General features: G+C 50.2%; 1 long non-coding RNA gene across 3 annotated transcripts in view; it reads left to right on the top strand.

The window, feature by feature from the left end:
* LOC141273481 (uncharacterized) overlaps positions 1 to 21,140 on the top strand; it is a 254,838-nt gene that overhangs the window by 126,232 nt on the left and 107,466 nt on the right. For all 3 annotated transcript variants that reach the window (XR_012322096.1, XR_012322098.1, XR_012322097.1), the window contains exon 2: positions 8,318 to 8,424. This is a non-coding gene — a long non-coding RNA (uncharacterized lncRNA). The remainder of the gene's footprint in view (positions 1 to 8,317; positions 8,425 to 21,140) is intronic.

Below are 21,140 nucleotides of genomic sequence, written 5' to 3'. Positions count from 1 at the left end.
CGGTCCACTAGGGGGGAGAAGGATGTCGGATGCGGAGGAGAGCTTCACTGCCTCAACCCCCGCCAGCGCCACCGCTGCTGCAGTTATGCCCTTCACCATGCCCTATATCCCGGGAGCAGCTTGGCTACCCCAGTACTCAGGGGAGTCACATACCCTGCATGACTTTAGAGAAAAGCTGGATAGCCTCTTCCAGGTGTACCCCCTCACAGAAGAGCAAAAAGTGAGCATCCTGGTGGCCCAACTAACCGGGGCAGCCAAAAGGGAAGTAAAATCCTGGCCACCTGGGAGGAAGACTGTCGCAGGGATACTAACCCGGCTGAAGGATACCTTTGATACCCGCACCTCAGCCGAGATTAAGCTTAGATTCTACGGGTGCAAGCAGCGAGCGCATGAGAGTATAAGGGACTATGCACTAAACCTACAAGAGGCCCTGAGGGCCATTAAGCAGACCGACCCTGATGGAGTGGGAAACGAGGACAGGCTGTTGACCGAACAATTTATAGAGGGACTATATTGTAATGCCCACCGAACCCAGTTGCGGGCGATGGCCTTACAGGATCCCCATCTGGGCTTTGCACAGTTCAAGGACAGAGCCATCCGGGTGCTCCGAGAACCGGCACCGGGTGGCGTTGTGACCCACAGGCGCCCAGCTATCACTTACCACCAGGAGGCGGCGCCCTTGTCGGCAGGGCCTGTGGGAGCTGATGCGCAGGCTTTGGACAATGACCCGGCTCCAGACCTACACCATCAGGTCCAAGAGCTAGCTAAGAGCGTTGCTGCGCTAACCCGAACTGTGCAGTCTTTACAGGTTTCCACCCCAGGGAAGATCCAGCTGGCATCCGGACCGGAGGACATCCCGTGGCGTCGACCAAGGAGGACCCCACCGGCCAGAGGAAGACCCAGTGACCGATACAGCGAAGACGGACGACCCATCTGCCGTCGCTGCAATCAACCCGGACATATGGCAAGGTACTGTTCTTTAAACGGGCACAACCTGGGGTAGAGGGCCAACCCCCAGGAAAAAGATCACCAGGCCCATCGAACTGGCGCGACAGATATGTGGGAGGACGTCCAGTCTTGCCTGTGGTACTGGATGGCATTCCCATGAGTGCCCTACTGGACATCGGGTCACAGGTCACCACCATCCCGTACGTGCTCTTTAAGCAGTACTGGAATGACTCGGATATTACCCGCTACCCTGACGACGACTTGAGTATCATCGCCAGCAATGGCCAGCCCGTGCCACAGATCGGATTTAAAGAGGTGACCATCAAAATCGGTAGAGTCGAACTGGCAGCACAGGGACTGATCATTGTAGATATTGACAAACATGAGAGTCACCCAAAAATAACTCTAGGAACTAATGTAATTGAAAATTGTCTTGCAGAGGTGATTTTCCTTTTACAGCAGGTTGCCAAGAACGCCAGCTCCGGCGAGCAGCGGGTGCTCCAGAAAGAGATCCGGGCACTGATGCGACGGCAACAGGTGGAACTCTCCGGCGGTGAGATTGGTAGCGTAAGAATGTGTGACCCTTTTCCTATTGCCATGCCCCCAAAAAGTGAAATGATGATTTGGTGCCGGGCAGCTATTGGTCTGAGAGGTAGGGATTACCAGGCAATGGTAGAACCAGTTTACTCGGACAGTAGGCCCACCATTTTGACAGCACGGGGGGTGGTTGATGTACGCCATGGGAGGGTGCCCGTTCGCATAATAAATATCGGGGAGAGGGAAGTGTACCTGCCCCGGTATGCCACGCTAGCCAAATTATATACCATTAACCAAAATTCTATACAATCTGTGGAACCCTTGCCTCCATCTCACCCGGAGGAAGGTAACGGCTCTAAGAAAAACATGGAGGACTGGTGTCAGCAACTACATCTGGGTACTGACTCCACTCCCGCACACCAGAAACAAGGAGTCTATCGGGTGGTTCAAGAGTACGAGAGAGTGTTTAGTAAACACCCGTTAGACTTCGGGCGAGTCAAGGGGGTAGAACACCACATCCCCACGGGAGACCATCCTCCTATAAAAGAGAGGTATCGACCCGTACCCCCTGCCCACTACCAACATGCCAAGGGGATGCTTAGAGACATGAAGGAGGCTGGGGTGATCAGGGATAGCTGTAGCCCCTGGGCAGCTCCACTAGTCTTAGTCAGAAAAAAAGACAACACCATGAGGATGTGTGTAGATTACCGGAAAATCAACCGTATCACACACAAGGATGCGTACCCCTTACCAAGGATAGAGGAGTCATTGGCTGCTTTAAGATCTGCTAACTTCTTCTCTACCTTGGATCTCACTAGCGGGTACTGGCAGGTTCCTGTAGCAGAGGCGGACCGGGAGAAGACCGCATTCACCACCCCGATGGGACTTAGCGAGTTCACCTGCATGCCGTTCGGACTCTGCAACGCACCAGGAACCTTCCAACGACTAATGGAGTGTTGTCTGGGCCACAGAAACTTCGAGACGGTCCTGTTGTACCTGGACGATGTCATCGTATATTCCAAGACGTATGAGGACCACCTGAAACACCTGGCGGAAGTGTTCGAAGCTCTGGCGAGTTACGGCCTAAAGGTGAAACCCTCCAAGTGTCACCTCCTGAAACCAAAGGTGCAGTACCTGGGACACGTGGTGAGCGCTGACGGAGTGGCTCCCGACCCTGATAAGATCACCGCAATTAAGGAATGGCCAAGCCCCTCCAGCGTAAAAGAAGTGCGGCAGTTCCTCGGGTTGGTAGGCTACTACCGAAGGTTTATTCCCGGTTTCACCAAAAAGGCAGCACCTATGCAGGACCTCCTGATAGGCCAGTCCCGGAAGGCCAAGAACCAGAAGCCGCCCTTCAAATGGGAGGAGCTGGAAGAAGAGTCCTTCCGCCAGCTGAAGATGGCCCTCACGGGGGACGAAATCCTGGCGTACCCGGATTATAGCCAGCCCTTTATCCTCTACACCGACGCCAGTAACATCGGGCTAGGAGCCGTACTGTCCCAGATCCAGCAGGGGAAGGAACGAGTAATCGCCTACGCCAGCCGAAAGCTGCGACCCACCGAAAGGAACCCCGAGAATTACAGCTCATTTAAGCTAGAGTTCCTGGCCGTAGTATGGGCAGTCACCGAGCGCTTTAAGCATTACCTCGCTTCTTCCCGGTTCACCGTGTACACGGATAACAACCCGTTGACACACCTGGACACGGCAAGACTCGGTGCCCTGGAACAGAGGTGGATGGCCCGTCTGTCCAACTACGAGTTCACAATCAAATACCGGGCCGGACGCTCCAATACCAACGCGGACGCCCTGTCCAGGATGCCCAACCTGCCGGACGAAGGAGAAGGTCCGGAGGGACTGGAAGAAGTTGAACTCCCTGCGTTCCACCGTCATGGGACTATCCAGTATTCCCACCGGGTAAGGAGTAAGCAGGCTGCTACGTTGAACCCCTTACCTCACTACAACTGGGCGGAAACGCAAGACAGCGACCCTGCCGTCCGACTGGTGAAGGAGATGCTGACTCGCCCGGAGGCTTGCCTTGAACCAGACGCTCCGGAGGAAGCCAAACAACTATGGGCAGAGAGGAGTCGACTGTTCCTTTACAAGGGGAAGTTGTGCCGCAGAATGGTTAACTCCCGGACGCATGAACTACTCTGGCAAGTAGTGGTGCCACGAAGAGACGCAGCCATGGTGATGGAGGCATACCACGACGGAGCTGGACACTTCGGGTGGAAGAAGCTGGAGTTCCTGCTGCGCGAGCGATTCCACTGGGTAGGCATGAGGGGAACCATTGAGAAGTGGTGCAGAGACTGTGGCCCGTGCAACCTGAGAAGGAGGGACCGTGCCAGCCAGAAGACTCCCCTGCAGTCCATCGTCACCCGGCAACCGTTGGAACTGGTAGCCTTGGATCATGTAAAACTGACCCCAAGCAGAAGTGGCTACGTCTACGCGTTAACCATCGTGGATCATTACTCCCGGTTCTTGGTTGTCGTCCCCGTCAAGGACTTAACGGCTCAAATAGCAGCTAGAGCCTTCCAGCAGCACTTCTGCCGTCCACACGGGTACCCGGACCAAGTGCTGACGGACCAGGGACCTGCCTTTGAAGCGGAGGTCTTCCAGAAATTCTGCAATCTGTATGGCTGCCGGAAGATAAGGACGACACCCTACCATCCGCAAACTAATGGACTTTGTGAGAAAATGAACCAGGTGGTAATGGATCTTCTAAAAACGTTGCCCCTGGAAGAACGCAGTCTGTGGCCTGAGAAGTTGCCCGATCTGGTGGACCTATACAACCACATCCCGGTAGGTTCCACCAACTGTACCCCGGCTTACCTAATGAGGGCAAGACCTGGTAAGTTACCTGTTGACCTGGAAATGGGAGTCCTGACACCCGAGGACACTTCACCAGAAGCAGACTGGGACACAGAGAGGCAGCAGCAGTACCGGAGATTACAGGAGAGCGTGGAGCGAAGTCTCTGTCAGGCTAGGGAGAGACAAGAGAAAACTTACAACCAGTATGCTCCCGCTGTTCCCCTGGTACCCGGAGAGCAGGTCTTGAAGAGGAAGAGACGGCTCCACAAGTTGGACGACCAGTGGGAGAAGGACCCGTACACCGTACTGCCCTCAAGCCACGAGAACCCGAAGGTTTGTACCATCAGTAAAGACGGAGGGGAAACCACAGCCATTGTATCCCGGAACCACCTGAAGAAGTGTCCCGAACAACTGAGGAACCCTGAAGAGGAACAAGAAGACCATCGACCCGTAGAGGAAAGGGAAGATATGGTTAGTACTGTGCTCGGGGACTTCCCTCGGTCTTGGTCTCAAGTCAATGGTGCAGTTGTGGTACCCGTACTCACCTTCCTCCAACCAGCATCCCAAGCACCTACGGAGCAACAGGTAGAGCTGGAAGAACAGCCGGTCCAGGAGGCAGAAGACCCCACACCCGCAGACCAGGAGGATCAACCCTCTGCTTGCAGTGAGCCTGCCATATCCCTAGTGAGCCAAAGAGCCGGTAGACAGCTGCCCAGTTTACCCTTGACAGCTCCTACACCCTGTAGTTCAGGGCTAGACAGTCAGCTCCGTAGGTCCACTAGGGCCACTAGAGGCCAGTTACCCGCACGTTGGAGGATTTGAAGTGTATAAATTGTTTTATTTATGTTTACCTGTGTATTGTTGCTTGTGTATAATTTTGGGTTTCTAGTTATTTGTAGGAGTCCTTGGTGGATTTACCGGGAATCCTTTGTACATAGTTGGAGCGTAACCCAGGACGGACTAAAGACTGTTAAGGACTCGGGGCAGGACAATCCCCTACCTGGTTACGTCTCCCTGTTTTGGTGAAATGGACACCTTGCTTTTCTTCAAAGACTGCACCCGGTTACGGACATGCCGTGACCACCTTTATGTGTTTCTTCTTATTGTACTATTATTGTTGTTATATCTTGTTATGTTTTTCTAAAATATGTTTAGTCCCGGAGTACTAAATTTCACTAGGGGGGAATGTGGCACCCCAGGGGTCTGGTTTCCACAGTAATGTAATGTTATGTCTGAGAGCAGGTGGGAGGTCCTTTGGTCAGGGATCCTGTGCATGCCACACCTCCTGCCCAGTCTTGGGAGGGGAAGAACTTCCCCTATATAAACCTAGGGCTGAGGCAGGGTTAGTGAGTAGAGAAGAAGTAGAGACGAGAAACAGTCATAGGAAGAAACAGCAGAAGCTCAGTGGGAGCAATACTACTACGAGTCAGGGGCTGGCAGCTGCAGAGCTCGCCCTGACTGAGAAGCTTTCTTACCGGACCCGGCGTCCGAGGCTTTGGGGACTAACTCTTACCCAGCAGCAGAAGCCGACCGGCAGGGGATTTCAGGTCCTCAGGCCCAGAAACCCGAAGGCAAGGTCACACGCGTGGGACCAGCACCGCCATCGTGGAGCGGAAGCCATTAGAAGGCCCCGAGTCACCGGCCATACGGGTGAGCACCACACGGCACACTCAGGGACGTGGGCTACTTATATCCGCTTCTAGCAAGGTAGCCAGAAGAGTACAGTCAGTTTGGGAGGCCTACAACTCCGCCTGGCCAGGGGAGATCCCATCTGCTCAAGGACTGACCAGGCCCCGTTCGCTAGCAAGTACTCCGGGAGGGTCTATCGTTGTTACCAGTAAAGACCCTGAATTACACCGCACCGTCTCTGAGTGGTTCCTGCTACCCCCATCTTCCACGTCGGCTGCCCTGAGGCCATACCCCTCCCGTTGGGGGTTATACTATCACGCTGCACAATTCTACACCGGCCTCAGCGGTCTGCCCTGCAGCGGCAGCTCCATAGCTGCAAATCAACGGGTGGCGTAGTCGACACTCAAATAACACCTATCAAGACTGCCACACACTGAGTTTGACTCCCTGGGCACGGACCGGGTCCCCGCCACTCGGAGACTACAACCCTCATGTGATCCGGTTCCGGGTAAGCCCCCGTGCGCGAGACGCTGCGCGACACAGCAGGCCCAGGGGCGCGTCATATGCAGCCAGTCTGCTGCAGCCAGTGAGAAAGTCAGTCTAGCCCAGGCTCAGTGAGCTCAGGTTAGTGAGCCTAAGGCGTGCTGACGCCATAAGAGCGGTGAAGAGTAGCGAGGCCTACTGCCAGTGTGAAGCCTAGTGAGGGCCCCAAGCGCGGCCGAAGGCAAGTGGAGTAAGCGGATTACATAGGGTGCAGAGGAGCTTAACCAGCTCACCCCACAACCATTTACCGGACACCGGGTCCGCGTCTGCAGGGATCCCTAAGGCCCAGCAGAAACAACCGGAACCCCTGGCGAACTACATGTCCCAGGAAAACCAAAAGCTGACTGTTATACCAGGGTCAGGAGTCACGGAGGCCCAAGAGACCAGGAAGTGTGATCTCCAATAGAAGGCCTTACCACCAGGTCAGCCGGTGCAAGACAGAGACCAAGTTAGGCCTAGCTCCAGGCAGGTCATAAACTTATCAGGAAAAGGCAAGAACCAGGAGGCCCCACACCCGCTCACTGGGGAGAGTCCTGAAATGCACCCTTCACCCTACAGTACCCTGGATCGTGCCTGAAACACCACCAGTAAAGGTACTGAAGTGAACTGTTGTGAGTGTGCCTATTCTTCCTCCGACCCGGCTGGGTCCCCTCTGTCCTGCATCCCTTGTCCTACGCTGCCCTGAGGCCCCGCTCCACCTGTGGGGAGCCGCACCAACTAAGCTGCCTGATCACCGGCCTCAGAGGACTGTAGCAGCGCTGGTGATTCTCACCAGACACCACGGGTGGCGTCACGAACTTTCCCCTTTCCCATACACCTTTCCCCCCACCATTCCTTGCTTTTAAGAGTGACCCCAGGGTATGGCCCTGGGACCCGGCCACCGCGGCATCCCCCAAAACTAACAACAAGGCCCGGGCGCCGAGTCGTCCCCATCCGCTGGGCGCGTCACTTACTGCTCCTTGCCTAGGATACCCACCGTCTGTAGTCCATCAGTGGTGGCCGGTCTCCACAGCAATGAGTGCAGTGCTTACAAGCGCTTTGCTATAGAGTTTGCAAGCACTGCCTTGCAACTGGGCATTAGAATTGGTCCGGTCAGCTTCAGTGCCCCTTGCGCTCCTCCAATACTTGCAGCATCATAAAGTGCACAGTTTGGGCCAACAAGGCAACCATGCCACTGTTCCAAACTGTCAATCATTCAGGTGCCCACCACCCTCTCGGCATTCAAGAAGGGGAGCGGCGCACTCCTTGAGACAACTTCTTTAAAGAGTTACTAATGACCTGAATAAATGCAAAATCATACGAAATAGTTAGTGAACGCTGCAGCCACAAATCCCCTGCTATAACGCTGGTTAGTGCATTTTAATTAACTTGGTGTCTAGACTGTTTTATCAGTAACAGAAATCATCAGTCTTGAGTAATGTGAAGGCGGATTGGAGCAGGTATTCAGCTTGCTTATAGTCATAGACACTGTGATACCTGAAGTGATCTCCAGATGACGCTGGGACTGTCGACAGGCTCAAAGAAATCCAAATCAAAGGGGTCGTATGAGATTTAAAAGAAAAAAAACATTCTCCCAAAAACAGCATCTCACCTGACCATGGGATGCTGTGTGTTATTCAGAACAGCGCAATTAAAAGGAAGGTGTCAGAAAGTGACCTTTCATTTAAATCAGGTTTCAATTTCAAATTTACTTTTGATAGTTTTTTTTTTCATGTTTATACAGTATATCTATAACCATATATATGTGTGTGTGTATGTGTGTGTGTGTGTATATATATATAAATAATGTAATAGTATTTTTTACGCTAGCCACTAACTCTCATACTAGACTCTCATTTTTTGTTCTTTTCAGTCAGCCACATGGGAATAAACTGCAACAGACTGAGCATGCTCTGATATATGCAAGTCATTGTGAACGGAGGGGTAGAAAGTGAGCTGTGACATCCCCAATTGTGAATGGTGGGTCCGTTGTTATTTACTGTATATATAGGTGTTACCTGTCATTGTAATCTTGACTCTGATGATAACGAGAGTGCTGAAAAGTCATCTGTACAGAACAGGAAGTATGGGTCAAGTGTTAGTCCTAGCAGCTAGTGTGATTTTTATTATTATAAGGCCATGTTCACACGTTCAGTATTGGGTCAGTATTTTACATCCGTATTTGTAAGCCAAAACCAGGAGAGGAACAATCAGAGGAAAAGTATAATAGAAACACGTCACCACTTCTGTATTTTTCACCCACTCCTGCTTTTGGCTTACAAATACGGATGTAAAATACTGACCAAATACTGAATGTGTGCACGTGGCCTAAATAGTGATATGAAAAACTGAAAAAAAAAAAAAAAAAGTAAACTGCATTTAACATAAAACCTGATTGTTTTCTAATTCTACATAACCCTGCTGCTAATGAGGTTCAGCTGCAATACCACAGACAACCTGTGAACAGGAGTGGCACTGTTTTTAGCAGAATATCACTGTTATTTTTTATTCCTCTAAAACCTCTTTCAGTCAGCATTACTAAATATATTATGTAAACGGAATTAATAAATGTTACATACAGTGGTGGCCAAAAGTATTGGCACCCCTGCAATTCTGTCAGATAATACTCAGTTTCTTCCTGAAAATGATTATCTTCATTTAATTTGTCTTCAATGAAAAAACACAAACAGAATTGTCCTAAAGCCAAATTGGATACAATTCCACACCAAACCTAAAAAAGGGGGTGGACAAAAGTATTGGCACTGTTTGAAAAATCATTCGTGTAATTAACAGCACCTGTAACTTACCTGTGGCACCTAACAGGTGTTGGCAATAACTAAATCACACTTGCAGCCAGTTAACATGGATTAAAGTTGACTCAACCTCTGTGCTGTGTCCTTGTCTGTACCACATTGAGCATGGAGAAAAGAAAGAAGACCAAAGAACTGTCTGAGGACTTGAGAAACCAAATTGTGAGGAAGCATGAGCAATCTCAAGGCTACAAGTCCATCTCCAAAGCCCTGAATGTTCCTGTGTCTTCCGTGCGCAGTGTCATCAAGAAGTTTAAAGCCCATGGCACTGTGGCTAACCTCCCTAGATGTGGACGGAAAAGAAAAATTGACGAGAGATTTCAACGCAAGATTGTGCGGATGGTGGATAAAGAACCTCGACTAACATCCAAACAAGTTCAAGCTGCCCTGCAGTCCCAGGGTACAACAGTGTCAACCCGTACTATCCGTCGGCGTCTGAATGAAAAGGGACTGTATGGTAGGATACCCAGGAAGACCCCACTTCTTACCCCGAGACATAAAAAAGCCAGGCTGGAGTTTGCCAAAACTTACCTGAGAAAGCCTAAAACGTTTTGGAAGAATGTTCTCTGGTCAGATGAGACAAAAGTAGAGCTTTTTGGCAAAAAGCATCAACATAGAGTGTACAGGAAAAAAAAAGAGGCATTCAAAGAAAAGAACACGGTCCCTACAGTCAAACATGGCGGAGGTTCCCTGATGTTTTGGGGTTGCTTTGCTGCCTCTGGCACTGGACTGCTTGACCGTGTGCATGGCATTATGAAGTCTGAAGACTACCAACAAATTTTGCAGCATAATGTAGGGCCCAGTGTGAGAAAGCTTGGTCTCCCTCAGAGGTCATGGGTCTTCCAGCAGGACAGTGACCCAAAACACACTTCCAACAGCACTATAAAATGGTTTGAGAGGAAGCACTGGAGACTTCTAAGGTGGCCAGCAATGAGTCCAGACCTGAATCCCATAGAACACCTGTGGAGAGATCTCAAAATGGCAGTTTGGAGAAGGCACCCTTCAAACATCAGGGACCTGGAGCAGTTTGCCAAAGAAGAATGGTCTACAATTCCAGCAGAGCATTGTAAGAAACTCATTGATGGTTACAGGCAGCGGTTGTTCGCAGTTATGTTGGCTAAAGGTTGTGCAACCAAGTATTAGGCTGAGGGTGCCAATACTTTTGTCTGGCCCATTTTTGGAGTTTTGTGTGAAATGATCAATGATTTGATTTTTGCTTCATTCTCTTTTGTGTTTTTTCCTTGCAAGCAAATTAAATGAAGAGAATAATACCAAAGAATTTGTGATTGCAATCATTTTCAGGAAGAAACTGAGTATTATCTGACAGAAATGCAGGGGTGCCAATACTTTTGGCCACCACTGTATGGACTTCCAAAATTAGAGACCCCATAGACTTGAGGAACAGTTGTGGAGGGGGCAGCGGTTGTATGATATACTATGCTCTATAATAAGGGTATCATGCTAGATGGGAGATTTCTTATTATATACATGTATACTTAATCTGTACAGTCTATATAGACGTTGTGCTGTGTGATGTACATCATATATGCACTGCCTGAAGTATAGGCAGTTATATGGCGGGTGCAATTGTAAATTTTACTCTGAGGCTCATGGGCTTTAAGCCTCTGTTTAGGAAAATGTAATCCATAGGATACATTATTATGAAAGTCCCTGGTTCTGATTACAACCTGTAAAATGGCGCAATACTGAAGTCAAGCTTTGATTATATAGGACATAATTGGAGATCTTCTACATGCAAAGTGTTATGTAATGTAATATGCGGTATTGCCGGCTAAAATGAGGGGTCTTTCATCTCCTGAGAATACTTCCTTCAATGTCTTACTGCAATTAATGTCACTTGCAGCTCAATTTTTCATTACTGGCAACAAAAAAAGACTTTCCATTAATATAAATTCAGCAGCAACATACGTTGTAACCAAGCCAAGGTCTATTTCAGAGAAGACAATAAGTATTGGAATACAATTACTTTGGTATGAAACATCCTTTAGAAATACGCTCCATACCACATTCTGACTATGCCTGAAAAAGTTGACATTTATACATTTTCTGCTTTTAAAATGCATTTTGGAATATATTTGTCATGTTATTTTGCTTTTCGGTCCAAGTCCATGAAGAATAAAAGCTTAAATGGCTATTCTACCCCCCCTCCAAAAAAAAAAAATCCCTTTTTTAAAAGTAGCAGAGCTCTTTATCCTCTCCATTCATTGTCTATGGGATTGCTTGTTTCATTGACAACGAATGGTGTGAGAACAATAAAGCGCACCTCCAATCCATTGGATAGGGCTGCAGAGCTCCATTCCAACCCAGGGATTACTGGAGGTCCCAGCAGTTGTACCCCCGGCAATCATTAAGTTATTCTCTATCCTATGGATAAGAGTAAATTGTGCTTGCAAAGGAGCGGGCCGACAGGCCGTGAGTGACAAAATCCCCCACCAGCAGCTGTGCAGCTGCTGCAGCCCAGCCACGTGTCCCTTTGTTTAAGAAACTACAACTCAACACCGAGTTATGGGAATACGATATCTCTCAGAGATAAACCAACCCGAATTTTGGGAACCTAGGATATTAGTGAATATCACCCTAGCTCTCAGCACACTCCAGCGCCTACGGATGAGGAGATACCCGGCACAGCCTTGCAGGGGCTCCTAGTACCCTGGTGTTTGGTATCCACGCGTAGCAGGGGCTTGGCGGGATCCGATGACACCAGAACCGGCTCATTAGGACCGTCCAGTAAAGACATATGGATCATTTTAGTTTTGGTAGTTTGTTAGCTAAGAGCGACCAGGGGAGGAGGTTTAGGCGCAGCCAGGAGGCAGGAGTGGGAGTGATCCAGAGGGGTTAAGAACACCAGGAGCCCTGGCCCCATCGTCTTTTTCCTGGGGAGGTCGTGACATCAAGTCATGTTGGAAAAGTCCTGCAACAACAAAGAAAAGGCCCACAAACCTCCCATATGGCAGCCCTTCCCCCGAAAGCCAGGCCTTTCCATCTAACCGGTAAATGACTTTGTCAGGGAAATATTGAGGAATATTGAAAATGTTCTTCCATATTCCCCTGACATAGATATTGACCATTTCTCCCAAGCCTCTCTTCACCCCCTCCCTTATTCCACTTTTGGTCAGTACAAAGTTGTCTCCATAAAAACGCTGGCGGGCAAGAGGAGCCACCAAGCTACTTAAAATGAGAGCAGATTTCCCCTGGAAGATGCAGAGGGTGATTAAAACGCAGGATTGCAATAATTTGCGTGTAACTGGGAAAGCTTGCTTCCCGAGCTTCAAAAATAAATCTACAGACACTCCGATATGAAATATGGAATAACTGAAGTTCCATACGTCCGACAATAACAGGACCCATATTTTTAAGGGTAGGACCAGCTAGGGAATGATATGGATATTTTTCTGCCGATGAAAAACGCTATATAGAGCTGTAGTGCAAAAACACCAGAATAGTACACTGCAACTATGCGATGTGTGGTCTCGAACTGAAGGTAAAATCATAACGGAAAAAATGGCGTTGTCTGCAAGCTTCTGTGATCATCGAGCGATGAATTATTGCAGATGTTAGCGTTTTTGATAAAAATGTACAGGCTGGAGACCAGCCCACATGATGTCACCACAAGGGGCGTGGCGGCAGATCTCCTCTTAGGTATAAGAGAACCCATGGAGAATAGATGGAGAATAGAGAAGCACTCATTGCTAGGGGGGTATAAGGACTATAAGCAACGGGTCTCGTTCGATAATGCTCAAATCAAACTGGGGAGCCCCTCCTCCACCTATGCTGATTCATCCCTGCAAACTGTATAGCATAAGTTTTTCCTCTTTAATCCCGTTTATTTTATATAACTGCTTATGTATTTTAATGTCTCCTTTGTAACATCCTTGTATATATTTTTCCTAAACACTGCCTCCCTTTTGGATTAAATATAAAATGTAATAGTTCTGTTTCTTTTATTGTGTAATCTTTCCCTTCCCCGAAGCCATATGCACTACCAAAACGCAGGCATCCGCCCAGGCCTGTATTATATTTCAAAGCTGGACGGTGGTGGCAGAGAATAATATTAATAATCGGGCTATCGTAAAGCTGACAGTGACAGTACGGGGGCGTAAACACGTATTCCCTGCGTTGGAATTCAGAGGTGTGACGCCATGCTCTCACTGGTAGATTGCCGATACCTAAGTAGCGAGTAGTCCGGATCGTGTGCTCGCGATTCCGGACGAAATACTGACAACGTGACAGCAATGGCGAGATACTGCTTGATATCCCCGGTGTCGTCCCTGTGGAGTTCTTGACAGACTTGTAATAACTGTTTTATATCTTTTGTACCCATACTTTCGTGTTTGCAACTCTGACCACTGTGTACGTATAACCCATATATATATATATATATATATATATATATATATATATATATATAGTGTACTGTTTAGTGTGCCCTTACGGCGATTAAATATATAATTTAACCCTGGGCTGTTCTTTTGTCTCGAACCCTTCTTCCATTGTTCGGTCCAACGAACACGCTACCGGGCTGGTTTCTAGCCCAATATAAGTTATATCAAATAGAAACTGGTGACAGCTCTCCCAGGCCGACCAGGCTCTGCTTCACTGGAGCTAGTGAAAGAGCCTCTCAGCCTATCAGGGGTGTGAGCGACTGTGGTGTCACATCAGTGACTGAGTGGGCCTCCTTTTCTCACCCCCTGGTGCCTTCCTGTACCCGTGTGGACAGGGGGTGTCTGTGCAGAACTGTACCAATGTGACCTTACGCATCCTTGAGGGGGGTGCGGAACGTCACGTGGGTGCAGAGGGCAGGTCTGTACCACGTGCTCTGTCTGACGTAATTGTGACGTCAGGTGGGTGGCGGGGTGTGGATCCATCACAAGTGGTGGCAACAGTGAGATTTTGCGGGGTTTCCCTGTTGCCATTTCATCACATTTGGTGGCAGTGGTGGGATTCTGTGGGGTCCCTCTGGTGCCATTTCATCACAAATGGAGGCAGCGGCAAGATTCTTTGGGGTCTTCCTGCTGCCATTTCTTCACAGTCTTCATTAATGTTTTTTACCATTTTTTGAGTGCCTTTAAGTCCTTCATGTTGCTGACTGCTTTTGCAAAAAATGTTACAAATCTACCAGAGCTCCTGCTCCTGACAGCTCTCTCTCTGCTTGCTCCTTTTTGCAATGGTAAGGATAGCAGCAGGGAAGGTGTGGTACACAGATCTCTACAGCATGGATAGGGGAGAAAGTATTTAAGAGATGGCAGAGAAAACAGAAAAAGGAGGACAACACATGAAGATGATGTGCCTGCAATATGGGAGCACCGTCGAGCTGTCCCCCGGAAATCGGGTGAGTGTGTGTATGCAGCTAACTGAGCCCTGGTCCACACTCCATCCTTACCTGGGAGTGGAATATCACACCTCTGGTTGAGGTGCAATACCCCTGTAGCAACCGAACCCTCGGGGTGCTACATTCCCCCCTGGTAATCCACAGCACGTCCTCGGGCTGGAAAAGAGTAAAAACAATTGATTTACAAGACATGCAGATTTAAAGGTTTTTTTTTTTTTACGTTAGAAAACAGCCGACATTATTCAATTCCCTTTATGGGAAACACTTTCATCATGCTAAACATTTGCAATATCATGTAACTCTCCTAGCAGCATATATAACAATTCTATATATAAAACTTTTTCAGGTAAAACATTTTTTAAGTAAATTCTCTTCTTCACTGGCCACTGTGCAACTTGCGACCAGGTGTCCATTTTTCCATAAAATGCAAACTTGGCAAAACTTTTAACAGGAGGGACCCTCAACGTAGGCCCTGGGGTGGCTGCAGGGCACAGCTGATCCAGCTGCTGGACCTCATCTTCGGCCACCTCTAACGGGTTTTTGTTCTGAGGTCAGTTGTTGTAGTTTCTTATAAAACCAGTAGGGGGCACTTTAAGAAGTGCAAATATATACAAAGTTGACCGCTCCCAGTCCTCGGCCGGATAGTTCACTAAAAATGGCTGCTCCCAGTCCTAGTCGGTTTTAACTGACCCGATGTCGGGTAACTCTATGTAACTGTCACTTTACCCTGGCGGGTAACTATACACATTTGTACGCTGCCGCTCCTTAGTAGCGGTGTCCTCCTTGCGCACCTTCTTCCTCCTCATAATGTTCTTCAGACCCGTCTGGGTCATCTGGGTAGCAATGCTCCTCTTCTACCCTCCGGATGTTAAGGGCGTACCACCCCCGCAGACCTCTGTGTCTGGTGTAGGACACCCGATCTCCCGGGAACAGATCCCGCCCCTGGTGACCTTCTGGCAGGTGGCTCTCTACGTCCCTCCGGGTAACAAACACATCCGTGTCCGTCGTTGGGTCTCTGATGAAACCCCACCCCTCCTCTTGTTGGAATTTCACCACGGTCCCTATGATTCTGGGACTGCGTGCGGTTTGGGGGTCTCGCCGGGCGCGCATTTTCTGTTCCGCGCTCCGGGCCGGCAGCTGCTCATGCCTCCGGCACTGCACCCGCCTCTCCTTCTCCAACTGCGCCACCTGTCGGTGACAGAACTCCCGCCTGCGGCCGCCCGTGTCTCCTATGAGAACCCCATGAGGTCCTCCCCGGCCTGGTCCCATTTGTACTGGACCTCTTCAATCGGGAGCTGGGGGACATCAACGGGCGGTGGAGCAGGCAGGAGCGGACGAAGCAGGGCTCCGTCCTCCGCGGACAGGCTCACCCGGAGACAAGGGTGGACCCACCCCTCTGGTACAGGGACCGGCTCTCCATCGGGTCCGGCGAGCTGGCTGTACAGGTCAGTCCCAAGGGGTGGTGGCTTCGGGACCGGGGGCGCACGCGGTTGGGAGGCGCCTGGGGTGGTCAGGCCTTGCGACCGGGCCTGGAGCGGGCCGCTTCCTACTGTACCCAGGGTCAGGGGGCACGATGGGGGGCGTGGTTCAGCGGCGGCGCTCGCGGCTTGAGGCCCAGGTGTATGCGGCGGGAGCGTGGAAGCTGCAGCGGCTCTTGGGACTTCTGGCTCCGCGGCGGGATCCAGGGGTAAGGCTACGGCGTCAGGACCCGGGACAGGGGTGTCCGCCTTACCTGCCTCCGCGGCAGCGCTGTTCTTGGCCTCCGGTCTCCTCTCTCTGTCTTCGGGGGCAGGCGCACTGCCGGGTGCTGGCAGCGTCTCTTGCTGCCGGGTCGCGACCCGCCGGGCCATCTCCTCCCTCCATCCGGCGATGACTTCCCTCTGCGCCCGGACCATCCTCCGATCCGGCTCCTTCAGCGCAGTCCGCAGGAACTCAGGGTCTTCTGCGGGGAACTGAGCCATCAGCTCCATGAGGCTGTTCGGGGTCACCTCGGCCGGCAGCAGGCCGCTTGCCAGGGTGCTGGAGTTGGTGCTCCTCTCCATCTCCGGGTGTGATCTGGCGAGACTGATCCAAACCACACCCTGCCCCTCGGTTTTCTTCTCCTTCCGCCCCTGTTGGGGGTGGTCCTGGGGCAATCTGCTGACAATCACTCTTAGGGGCAGCCCCCCCACCTTGATGGACATCTCTACAGACGCACTCATGGCTGTTGGGGGTGGGCTCCTTCTTTGGCACCATTCTGGGACCTGGCCCACGATGGGAGGTGGCTTCCTGTTATCTTTTGGCGCGCACATTATGGCGTCCGTTCTGCCGGGGCGGGCGCCATTTTCAATACAGTGAAACAGTCTCTTTTCAGGCACGCAATACCCGTTTGTGGCGGGTTGGTCACAATCCTGCCAACTACGCCAAAGCTGACTCGCCCCCTGGGCCATGGGGTACCCGGAACCGGGCCTTCTGGTGTACGGTGCTGATGGGGGTAGTAGTGGCAACCCGATCCCGTGGCTCAGGGTGGTCAGACCAAATTGTGGCAGTCTATTTATCAGTGTTTTGAATGTCCGACTATGCCACCCATGGATTGCGGTCAGGGATAACCACCGCTGCGAGGCAGACCGCTGAGGCTGGTGTTGGTGTGCAGCACAGGGATAGGATAACTTCCCACGGGAAGAGTGTAGCCTCAGGGCAGTGTAGGTGGATGCTGGGGGTGATAGCGCAGGCGCAGCAAAGATCACACTGAGTCCAATGGTGCAGTCCAGGGTTTTTATTCACAGTTGTTATCCATGTCACTTCTGTCAGCAATGACTGCCCAAGCCGTGCTGCGTCCACCAGGTGAGGAGCTTGGTCAACCCCCAGGCAATTCAGGAGTATGGCACAGGACCCCTTTCTGTCCTTTCTCTGGCCCCACCAGTGACCAAACTTCTGTCCAGCTACCGCGGACCGTGTCGGGTAAGCGTTGGCCTCCGCTTCCCGCTATCCTATATGGTGCCTTCCTAGCAGGTTTGGTGGGGGGTCGCACCAATAAATGATCACGACCTCCGGTTCTTGGCTGAGGGATGATTTACCTCCACCAACTTGGGAATCCGGTACCCTTCCACAGCCTGACCCTTCACCCGTTATAACGTGGGTTTGCAACGGTTGCTGTCCGTTCTGCTCTCTTAGGGTCCCTTCTGCCTTCTTGTTTCTGGAGCCTTTCTACTCCTCTGTCTCTTCTCCTTCCTTCTCCTTCTCCTCTTCTCCTCTCTGGCCCTGGCCTTCTCTCTAGGCCTGCCTCGTGGAGCTGAGCTCAGGCTGAGCCTCGGCTCCCTGTCAGCTCTCTCCTCCATCTGCTCTGACTGACTGAACTGAACTGCACTGAACTTCTAAGATGGCTCTCACCTTTTATCTGCTTCTGTGTGTCTGAGCTCAGGTGACCTGCACCCAATGAGCTCCTTCTTATGCTCCAGAAACCGTCCCCTCTCTGCTCCTACACCACTGGGTTCTCTCCCCCCTCCCCACTCCAGCCAGGGACATGGTCAGTTGTGCCTGCAATATGGGAGCACCGTCGAGCTGTCCCCCGGAAATGGGGTGAGTGTGTGTATGCAGCTAACTGAGCCCTGGTTCACACTCCATCCTTACCTGGGAGTGGAATATCACACCTCTGGTTGAGGTGCAATGCCCCTGTAGCAACTGAACCCTCGGGGCGCTACACGAACGGTTAGAAACCAACTCCATGAGGGTGGTATGAGGGCCCGATGTCCACAGATGGGGGTTGTGCTCACAGCCCAACACCGTGCAGGACGCTTGGCATTTGCCACATAGCACCAGGATTGGCAAAGTCGCCACTGGCGCCCTGTGCTCTTCACAGATGAAAGCAGGTTCACACTGAGCACATGTGACAGACATGACAGAGTCTGGAGACGCGATCTGCTGCCAGCAACATCCTTCAGCATGACCGGTTTGGCAGTGGGTCAGCAATGGTGAGGGGTGGCATTTCTTTGGAGAGCCGCACAGCCCTCCATGTGCTCGCCAGAGGTAGCCTGACTGCCATTAGGTACCGAGATGAGATCCTCAGACCCCTTGTGAGACCATATGCTGGTGCGGTTGGCCCTGGGTTCCTCCTAATGCAGGACAATGCCAGACCTCATGTGGCTGGAGTGTGTCAGCAGTTCCTGCAAGATGAAGGCATTGAAGCTATGGACTGGCCCGCCCGTTCCCCAGACCTGAATCCGATTGAGCACATCTGGGACATCATGTCTCGCTCCATCCACCAACGTCACGTTGCACCACAGACTGTCCAGGAGTTGGCGGATGCTTTAGTCCAGGCCTGGGAAGAGATCCCACAGGAGACCATCCGCAACCTCATCAGGAGAATGCCCAGGCGTTGTAGGGAGGTCATACAGGCACGTGGAGGTCACACACTATACTGAGCCTAATTTTGACTTGTTTTAAAGACATTACATGATAGTTGGATCAGTCTGTAGTGTGTTTTTCCACTTTAATTTTGGGGGTGACTCCAAATCCAGGCCTCCATTGGTTAATAAATTTGATTTCCATTGATGATTTTTGTGTGATTTTGTTGTCAGCACATTCAACTTTGTACAGAACAAAGTAGTCAATGAGAATATTTCATTCATTCAGATCTAGGATGTGTTATTTCAGTGTTCCCTTTATTTTTTTGAGCAGATAAATATATATACAGTTATGGCCAAAAGTGTTGGCACTAGTGTTGAGCGAACATGCTCGACACTGCTCGGTACTCGACCGAGCATCACGCTACTCTGGATGTTCGGCGAGCACCGAGCATTTCCGGGTTACTCGGGCGGGAGCTCGGGTCTCCGCCCTGCATGTTTGGCGCTCTTTACAGAGCCAATGAACATGCAGGGATTGCCAGCCAGTCACTGTAATGCCGCAGCCATGTTGTTTGTGGGCATTACAGTGATTGGCTGGCCGCACAGCGTCACCTCGAGTATTTAAAACCGGGCGCCGCCATCTTGGACACAGTCGCTCCGGATCAGACAGTGTAGGGACAGCGCTGCTGATTTAGGGAGAGATATATCCTGCAAAATAGTTAGTGTAGGGTCTGTAAAGGCTGCCAGATCAAACAAACAGTCCTTCTCAGGACTAATATCCATCCCAGGTATATCAGGCAGGCAGGCAGGCAGGCTGTATAGGAGACGCAGTGGTTATACCAGCAAACACTGCATTACAGTCCTGTGTGCTGCTCCTGTTGCTGAAATTGCTGGACTTAGCTCCAGGTCCCGGGGGCCAGGAAAAATCCTTTTTTTTATCTAAATCCTCTTTTTTTTTTCCTCCTTCACAATGTACAAATACCCATCTTATTAACCTTTTGGTGCCCCCCCCCCCCAAAAAAAAAAAGTGTGCCTCTGATTTTTCAGACACAAATATATCTGTTGAAAATAGTCTGGTGTAGGCCAGAGAAATAGAAGTGTGGTTTTGCAGTTCTATGGGCCATTTGTATCTAAAAAAACAGTTTGAGTGTGTCGCTCACTGTTCAGCCGCAAATATATATATATTCAAAAAAGTCTGGTATACACCAGTAAATTATAACTGGTTTTGCTGTTCCACGGTAAAACATCTCTATTATCCTGCTTTTGGCATTTTTTGCCGTAAAAAATAAATAGTGTCTCCTGATTGTTCAGACACAAATATATCTGTTGAAAATAGTCTGGTGTAGGCCCGAGAAATACAAGTGTGGCTTTGCAGTTTCACGGTTCAAACCTCTGTATTATCCACTTTTGGGCCATTTGTATCTAAAAAAACCAGTTTGAGTGTGTCGCTCACTGTTCAGCCGCAAATATCTCTATTTAAAAAAGTGTGGTATACCCCAGTAAATAATAACTGTAGTTTTGCCATCCCACGGTAAAAAATCTCTATTATTCAGGTTTTGGTAGTTTTTTCCGTAAAGAAAAACAGTAGTGTCTCCTGACTGTTGTGACACAAAAATATATCTGTTGAAAATAGTCTTGTGTAGGCCCGACATCCCAGTGTGGTTTCGCAGTTCCACGGGTCAAATCGCTGTACTATCCAGTTTTGGGCCTTTGGTATCTAAAAAAAAAGCAGTTTGAGTGTGTCGCTCACTGTTCAGCCGCAAATATCTCTATTTAAAAAAGTGTGGTATACCCCAGTAAACAATAACTGTGGTTTTCCTCTTCCACGGTTCTAATCTACTCTTTATTACCCTTTTTCCATTGATAGTGCAAGTGTAAGCTATTTTACTTCATTTACAATGGGCAAGGCGCGTGGCAAGGGACGTGGAAGTGGACGTTCTGGTGATGGTTCGTGCAGAGGACGGGGCCGTGGCCAAGGTGAAAATGTGCCACAACCAACAGCCACATCTTCTCGCTCCCACTTCTTGATCGAATTACTAGGGAAGCACAGAACAACACCAGTATTGAGAACTGATCAGTGTGAACAGGTTATTAATTGGATAGCAGACAATACTTCCAGTTACCTGGGCACCACCACCTCCGGTCTGTCTTCCACACGGTCAACTCTTAGTAGCCGTGAGTCTCGGCCGCATACTCCTCCTCACCCTGATGCTC

This window comes from Phyllobates terribilis, unplaced genomic scaffold (genome assembly GCF_046119375.1).
Source record: "Phyllobates terribilis strain yellow unplaced genomic scaffold, ASM4611937v1 Scaffold_5__5_contigs__length_657084704, whole genome shotgun sequence".
Classification (NCBI taxonomy): domain Eukaryota; kingdom Metazoa; phylum Chordata; class Amphibia; order Anura; family Dendrobatidae; genus Phyllobates; species Phyllobates terribilis.
The sequence above is the reverse complement of the archived record's forward strand: the minus strand, read 5'-3'. Positions and strand labels throughout refer to the sequence as shown.